Raw genomic sequence first — 9,043 nt, 5'->3', positions numbered from 1 at the left:
ATCAGGACTAGCACCAAGGAAATAGAAATAATAATCAGAAATTATTATCAACAGCTATATGCCAGTAAGTTAAGCAACCTAGAAGAAATGAATATATTCCTGGAAACTATAAACTTCCAAGACTGAAACAGGAAGGAATTAACAACCTGGACAGATGAATAACCAGTAACAAGATTGAAGCAGTGATCAAAGACCTCCCAAAAAACAAGAGTCCAGGACCTGATGGATTTCCTGGGGGAATTCTACCAAACATTCAAAGAAGAAGTAATACCTATTCTCCTGAAGTTGTTTCAAAAAATAGAAACAGAAGAAAAATTTCCAGACTCTTTCTATGAAGCCAACATTATCTTGATCCCCAAACCAGGTAAAGACCCCATCAAAAGGAGAATTACAGACAAATATCCCTGATGAACACAGATGCCAAAATTCTCAACAAGATTCTAGCTAATAGGATCTAATAGTACATTAAAAGAATTATCCACCAATTTATCCCTGGGATGCAAGGGTGGTTCAACATTCCCAAATCAATTAATGTGATAGAACACATTAATAAGACAAGAACCACATGGTCCCCTCAATGGATGCAGACAAAGCACTTGACAAAAACAGGATCCTTTCCTGATTAAAACACTTCAGAGTATAGGGATAGAGGGAACATCCCTCAGCTTCAGAAAAATCCATTTATGAAAACCCTACAGTGAATATCAGTCTCAATGGGAAAAGTTGAAAGCCTTTCCCTTAAGATCAGGAACAGGACAAGGATGCCCATTCTTGCCACAATTGTTCAACACAGTACTAGAAGTCCTAGCAATGGCAATCAGACAACAAAAAGAAATAAAAGGTGTCCAAATTGGCAAAGAAGAAGTCAAACTTTCTCTCTTCACAGAGCACATGATACTTTATGTGGAAAACCCACAAGATTCCACTCCCAAATTACTAGAACTCATATAGTAATTCAGTAATGTGGCAGGATACAAAAACAATGCACAGAAATCAGTTGCTTTCCTTTCCTATACACTAACAATGTAACTGTAGACAGAGAAATTAGAGAATTGATTCCATTTACAATAGCATCAAAAACTATAAGATACCTTGGAATAAACTTAATCAATGAGGTAAAGGATCTGTACTCAAGTAACTACAGAACACTCATGAAAGAAATCGAAGAAGACACAGAATGATGGAAAAATATTCCATGTTCATGGATTGGAAGAATAGACATTGTTAAAATGTCTATACTGCCTAGAGCAATCTATACTTTCAATGGCATTCCGATCAAAATTCCCCCAGCATTTTTCAAAGTGCTGAAACAAACAATCCTAAAATGTGTATGGAACCAGAAGAGACCCTGAATTGCTAAGGGAACGTTGAAAAAGAAAAACAAAGCAGGAGGCATCATGTTGCCTGATTTTAAGCTATATTACAAAGCTGTGATCATCAAGCACCAAGACAGCATGGTACTGGCACAAAAACAGACACATAGACAAATGGAACAGAATAGAGGCCCAGATATGGACCCTCAACTCTATGGTCAAAAAACTTTGACAAAGCAGGAAAAAAAACATCCAATGGAAAAAAAAAAAAAACAACAACAGTCTCTTCAATAAATGGTGCTGGGAAAATTGGCAGCTCTATGGAGAAGAATGAAACTTGACCGTTCTCTTACACCGTACACAAAGAGAAACTCAAAATGGATGAAAGACCTCAATGTGAGACAAGAATCTATCAAAATCCTAGAGAAGAACACAGGCAGTAACCTCTTCAACATTACCTGCAGCAACTTCTTTCAAGACACGTCTCCAAAGGCAAGGGAAACAAATGTGAAAATGAACTTTTGGGACTTCATCAAGATGAAAAGCTTCTGCACAGCAAGGGAAACAGTCAACAAAACAAAGAGCAACCCATGGAATGGGAGAAGATATTCACAAATGACACTACAGACAAAGGACTGATATCCAAGATCTATGAAGATCTTCTCAAACTCAACACACACAAAACAGATAATCATGTCAAAAAATGGGCAGAAGACAGGAACGGACACTTCTACAATGGAAACATACAAATGGCTAACAGACACATGAAAAAATGCTCATCATCATTAGCCATCAGGGAGATTCAAATCAAAACCACATTGAGATACCACCTTACACCAGTCGGGATGGCAAAAATTGACAAGGCAGGAAACAAATGTTGGAGAGGATATGGAGAAAGGGGAACCTTCTTACACTGTTGGTGGGAATACAAGTCGGTGCAGCCACTTTGGAAAACAGTGTGGAGGTTCCTCAAAAAATTAAAAATAGAGCTACCCTATGATCCTGCAATTGCACTACTGGGTATTTACCCCAAAGATACAGATGTAGTGAAAAGAAGGGCCATATGCACCCCAATGTTCATAGCAGCAATGTCCACAATAGCCAAACCGAGGAAAGAGCTGAGATATCCTTCAACAGAAAAATAGATAAAGATTTGGTCCACACATACAATGGAATATTACTCAGCCATCAGAAAGGATGAATACCCAATTTTTGCATCAACATGGATGCAAATGGACAAGATTATGCTGAGTGAAATAAGTCAAGCAGAGAAAGTCAATTATCATATGGTTTCACTTATTTGTGGAGCATAAGGAATAGCATGGAGGACAGTAGGAGAAGGAAGGGGAAAATGAAGGGGAAGAGGAATCACGAGAGACCGTGGACTCCAAGAAACAAATTGAAGGTTTTGGAGGGGAAGGGGATGGGGGTTGGGTGAGCCTGGTGGTGGGTATTATGGAGGGCACAGATTGCATGGAGCAATGGGTGTTACCTGCAAACAATGACTCCTGGAACACACTTCAAAAACTAATGCTATACTGAATGGTGACCAACATAACATAATAAAAAAAAGGAAAGAAAAGAAAAAAAAAAAACAGTAAACACACACACACACACACACGCACAAGAAACAATAGAATGTCTGCAGAGGCTGGGGGCTAGGCGAAATGGAGAGATGTTCCAAGGGTCAAACTTTTAATTTGAAGATGAATAATTTCTCAGGATACAATGCACTGCATGGCAACTATAGTTGGTAATACTGTACTGTATACTCGAAATTTGCTCAAATAGTGTATCATCCACATTCTCACACACACACACACACACCCATGCACTCGGTAACTGAGGTGAAGAATATGGTTACTTCATTATGGTAATCACTTCACAACGTTTGTATCTATCAAATTATTACACTGTACACTTTACATATAATTTTGTCAATTATAACTCAATGAAACTGGGAAGAAAAAGAAAGTCATCCAAATTTCAAAGACTGGGGTATCTATTTACAGATCACATAATTGATCACCTAAAAAATGCCCAACAGAATCTAAGGATTCACAAGTCCATTTGGCAAAGTTGAAAAACTCAACAAGATCAACATGTAAAATACACAAACAGCAGTTGTATTTCTGTGTACTACCAACAATCAATCCCAAAGCATTTAAATATGCAACATTTAGGACCATATGGAACAAAAATGCCAAAGACCTACACACATACATCTCTAAAACACTGTGGAGACAATCTAAGTAAGTAAAGACACAGGGTATTCATAGGTCAAAAGAGTCAATATTGCTAAGGTATTACTTTCCCCAAATTGATCTATAGGTTTAGTGAAACCCTTATCAAAATCCCATCATGTTTTTTGCTGCTGAAATTGAAAAACTGAATCTAAAATTTCTATCAAAATGCAAAGGAAGAGTTCACCTCTTCCACCAACGCACCAAATGTACACCCATTTATTATAGAGAAATTCCTCCTGAGGAAGAACTGAAGACTCACTGAACAGCTTCTGAACAACAAAAGAGAGACCCCAGAGAGAACAGCAGGAGAGACGGAGACACAGTAATGGGGAGAACACTCACCCCGATGCTGCCAACAGGAGTGGGGAGGGATAATACAGAGAGACACTGAGCAGATTGGGCTGCCCTGGGGAGACCAAAAAAACCCCCCATGGTTTAAAAGGGTAACTGGAATATCCAAGAACCAGCCCAAGACCCTGCCAAATGGCGGAGGAAGTGTTGGAAATCTCTCTGGATCAGAGGAGTTGGTAAGCCCCATAGCTTGCTTGGGTGAGTCCCAAGTCTTTAGCCCACACCAGCCCAAGCCATCCCACCCGCCAACCTGACCTCAGCATGGTACACACTAGAACACCCCAGTCAGGGCTCACTACAGCTCTAGCTATCTTGCCAAGGTGAACAGGCACCCAGTACCCCAGAATACTCCAGATAACTTACTAGGGTACCCCCTGCACAGAGCATTCCAAGACACCCCAGCCTATGCCCACCTCTGCTCCATTCCCACTGCCAGGTTGCTCCCTGAGTGGACCATCCTGGGACACCCCAATTTGCACCCACATCAGCTTCAACTGTCCTGCCAGAGTGTCCTTTGTGCAGAGAGCCCCAGGAAGGCCCATCATAGCTCCAATCATACCACTAGGACAACCCCACATGGATTGTCCCAGGACCCCCAGCTCCCACCAGCCACAGCTCCAACCAGCCAGCCAAAGCCACCAGGCATACATAGTCTACACAGGGGACCACCATATACAGGATCACTCTTCCAAGTTTAGGAATGTACCTGTCTTTCCTAATTCATAGAAATAAGCACGGATAGTCAAGCAAAATGAGGAGACAAGAATGTGGGCCAAAAAAATAAGACAAGACAAAGGCTCAGAAAAAGACCTAAAAGGAACAGAGATAACCAATCTACCTAGTACAGAGTTCAAGGTAATGGTCATGAAGATGCTCACCAGGCTGGAGAGAAGACTGGACGAATTGGAGAGAAGGACTTCCAAAAAGAGATTTAAAAAATATTTAAAAAGAACCAATAAAAGCTGAAGACTACAATATACTATGGAAAATGAAAAATACACTAGAGGGACTCAACAAAGGATACACAAGAATGGATCACCAGTCTGGAAGATAGGGTAATGGAAAGCACCATAGCTTATAGGAAAGAGGGGGAAAAATAGCATGGAATGGGTTAGGAGTCTCTTGGACAATATCAAACATTCACATTATAGGAATTCCAGAAGGAGAACAGAGAGAGAAAGGGGCATAAAACTTATTTTAAGAAATAATAGCCAAAAACTTATTTAACTTGAGGAAAGAAATAGACATCCATGTTCAAGAAGCATGAAAGTACCAAGTAAGATGAACCCAAGGAGGTCCAAACCATATTTCAGATTTAAAATGTCTACAATTAAAGGGGCATCTGGATGGCTCAAATGGTTAAGCATCTGCCATCAGCTCAAGTTGTGATCCCCAGGTACTGGGATCGAGCCCCAAGTCAGGGTCCCCACTCCGTAGGGAGTCTGCTTCCCTCTTTCTCTACCTCTCCCCCTGCTTGTGCTCTCTTGGTCGGTCTCTCTCTTTCTCTCTCAAGTGAATAAATAAGTCTTTTAAAAAATAAAATGTCAGGGCGCCTGGGTGGCTCAGTGGGTTAAGCCTCTGCCTTAAGCTCAGGTCATGATCTCAGTGTGGAAACTGCTTGATATTCTCTCTCCCCCTCTCCCTCTGCCCTTACACACCTCTGTCTCTGTCTCTCTCTCTGTCAAATAAAAAGAAAAGTACAAGGGAAACCCCAGGAGACAATCAGCTGATTTTTTCAACAGGAACTTTGCAGGTCAGAATGGAGTGGCATGATATATTCAAAGGGCTGGAAGGGAAAAATCAACACCAAGAATACTGTAGCCAACAAAGCTGTCCAGAACTGAAGGAGAAAAAGAGCGAGCCAGACAGAAATAAGGGAGTTTTCCCCCATTAAACTGGACTTAAAAGAATTGTTAAAAGGACTTCCTTAACTGGAATAGAAAAAGCCCTAATTATAAGAAAATTACAAAAGGAAAAGAATTTTAAGAGTAAAAGCAAATATACAATAAAAGTAATGGAGCATCACTTATAAAGCAAGTATAAATGTTAAAAGACAAAAGTAATAAAATCAATTATATCTAAAGAATTAGTTAATGGGACTTACAAAACACAAAGATGTTAAAAAAAAGACAACATATACATAAAACATGGAAAGGGGAATAAAAATGAAGTTCCTTTAGAACGTGTTCAAACTTAAGTGACAATCAACTTAATATAGTCTGCTATAATCTTAGGATATTATTATGAACTTTATATTTACCAAAAATTCAGAAACTAACAATACACAAAAATTAGAAAGTCAAACCAAACACTGAAGAAAGTCAATCACAAAGAAGAACAAGCAAATGAACAGAGAAGAGCTACAAAAACAACCAGAAAACTTAGCCAAAGGGCAATGATTGCTTTAAATGTAAATGGTCTAAAAGCTCCAATCCAAAGACATAAATGGGGTGACTAAATGGATTTAAAACACAAGACACATCTACATGCTGCCTACAAGAGACTCACTTCAGACCAAGGACACATACACACTGAAAGTGAAAGGATGCAAAAAGATATTCTGTGCTAAAAAGGGAGGGGGGGCGAAATCCCTGGTAACAATACTTACTTTGTACAAAATAGACTTCAAAACAAAGACTGTAACAAAAACAAAGAAGTACATTACGTAATAATAATGAGATCAGTTAAACCAAAGGATATAACAATTGTCGTTATCCATGGACTCTAACAATGGAGCACTAAAATCCATAAAGCAAATATTAACAGACACGAGAGGTAAAAGTGGCAGTAATACACTCAAAGGAGAGGACTTCAACACTCCACTTAAATCAATGGATAGGTTATGCGAACAGAAAATCAATAAACAGTATCCTTGAACAACATGTTAGACCAGATGTACTTAAGAGATATCAATGAAACATTCCATCCAAAAACAACAGAATACACATTCTTTTCAAGTACACAAAGAACATTCTTTAGGATAGATCACATTTAGACCACAAAGAGTCTTAATAAATCTAAGAAGAACAAAATTATATCATGCATCTTTTCCAACCACAACATTTCAATTAGAAAGCAATTACAAGAAAAAAAGCTGGAAAAAATACAAACACATGGAGCCTAAACAACACACTATTAAACCACCAACAGATCAACTAAAAAAGCCAAGAGGCAATTAAAAAATACATGGAGATAAATGAAAATGAAAGCACAAGTATCCAAAATTCTGGGGATGCAGCAAAAGCTGTTCCAAGTGGGAAATTTATAGCGACACAGGCCCTACCTCAAGAAATAAGAAAAGTCACAAGTAAACAATCTAACTTTCTACCTAAAGGAACTGGAAAAGAACAAACAAAATTCTAAGTTAGAAAGAAGGAAATAATAAAGATCAGAGTACAAATAAATGAGAAACTTAAAAACCAGTAGAAAAGATGAGTGAAACCAAGAGCCAGTTCTTTGTAAAGATAAACATAACTAATAAACCTTTAGCCAGAGTCATTGAGAAAAAAAAAGAGAGAGGACCCAAATAGTAAAACCAGCAATTAAAGAGAATAAGTAATAACCAACACCACACACAGACCAAAAAACCACAAAAACTCACAGGGATTATGAAAGACTACTATAGAAAATTATATGCAAACATTTGGACAAACTAGAAAAAGTCGATGAATTCCTAGAAACACACAACCTTCCAAAACTGAATCAGGAACAAATAGAAAATATGAACAGAGCAAATGTAAGTAGTGAAACTGAGTCAGAAACAACAACAACAACAACAACAAAAACCCAGCTCCCAAGGAAGGAACAAAAACCCTGGACCAGATAGATTCATAGGAAAGTTCTATCAAACATTTAAAGGAAAGTCAATACCCATTCTACTCAAACTATTCCAAAAATGAGAAGAGGAAGGAAAGTTTCTAAATACATTCTTTGAAGCATTACCATTATACTAAAATCAGACACAGACACTACAAAAAAAAGAAGACTACAGGCCAATATCCCTGATAAACACAACCATAAAACTCCTCATTAAAATATTAGCAACCCACATTCAACAATACATTAAAAGGATCATTCACCACGATCAAGTGAGATTTATTTCTGGGATGCAAGGATGGTTCAATATTCAAATCAATCAATGTGAGCTACTGCATTAACAAAAGGAAGCACAAAAATCGTATGATTGTGACAAATGGTGCAAGAAACGCACTGGAGTAAATTCAACACTTTTTCAGAACAAAAATGCTAAACTGAGTTCAGAGAGAACCTATGTCAACATAAAAGAGGTCATATATGAAAAACCCAGAGCTAATATCACACTCTATGATGAAAAACAGCTTTTCCTCTGAGATGAAGAATAAGGCAAGGAGGTTTACTCTTGCCACTTGTATGAAACATTGTACTGGAAATCCTAGCCACAGCAATCACACAAGAAATAAAAGGTACCCAAATTGGTGAGGAAATAGAAAACTGTCAGCATTTGTAGATGACATGATACTATACATAAAAAGCCCTAAAGATTCCACCAAAAAACTATTGGAATAAATGAAATCAATAAAGTTGCAAGATATAAAACTAATATACAGACACTCATTCTGATTTTGTACCCTAATGATAAAGTAGCAGAAAGAGAAATTAAGACAACAATCTTTTTTATAACTGCACCAGAAATAATAAAATACCTAGGAACAAACTTAATCAAGGAGGTCTAAGACCTGAGCTCTGAAAATGATAAAGCATTGAATAAAGAAACTGAACATGACTCAAGAAATGGAAAGACGTATTATGCTCATGGATCAAAAAACTTAATGTTGTTAAAATATCCATACTACCCAGAACAATTTACAGATTCACTGAAATCTTTACCAGAATACCGACAGCATTTTTCACAGAGCTAGAACAAATAATAGTAAAATATATATGGAGCCACAGCAGACTCTGAAAAGCCAGATCAAACTTGAAAAAAAAAGAACAAAACTGGAGTTATCCAAATCCCGTATTTCAAGATACACTACAAAGCTACAATAATTAAAACAGTATGGTACTGACAGCAAAACAGACACATAGATCAACAGAACAAAAGAGAGCCCACAAATAAACCAATGATTTTATGTTCAATTAGTCAAAAAAAGA

The sequence above is a fragment of the Lontra canadensis genome, unplaced genomic scaffold, assembly GCF_010015895.1.
Source record: "Lontra canadensis isolate GAN:19392208 unplaced genomic scaffold, GSC_riverotter_1.0 scaffold4, whole genome shotgun sequence".
NCBI lineage: Eukaryota > Metazoa > Chordata > Mammalia > Carnivora > Mustelidae > Lontra > Lontra canadensis.
The sequence above is the reverse complement of the archived record's forward strand: the minus strand, read 5'-3'. Positions refer to the sequence as shown.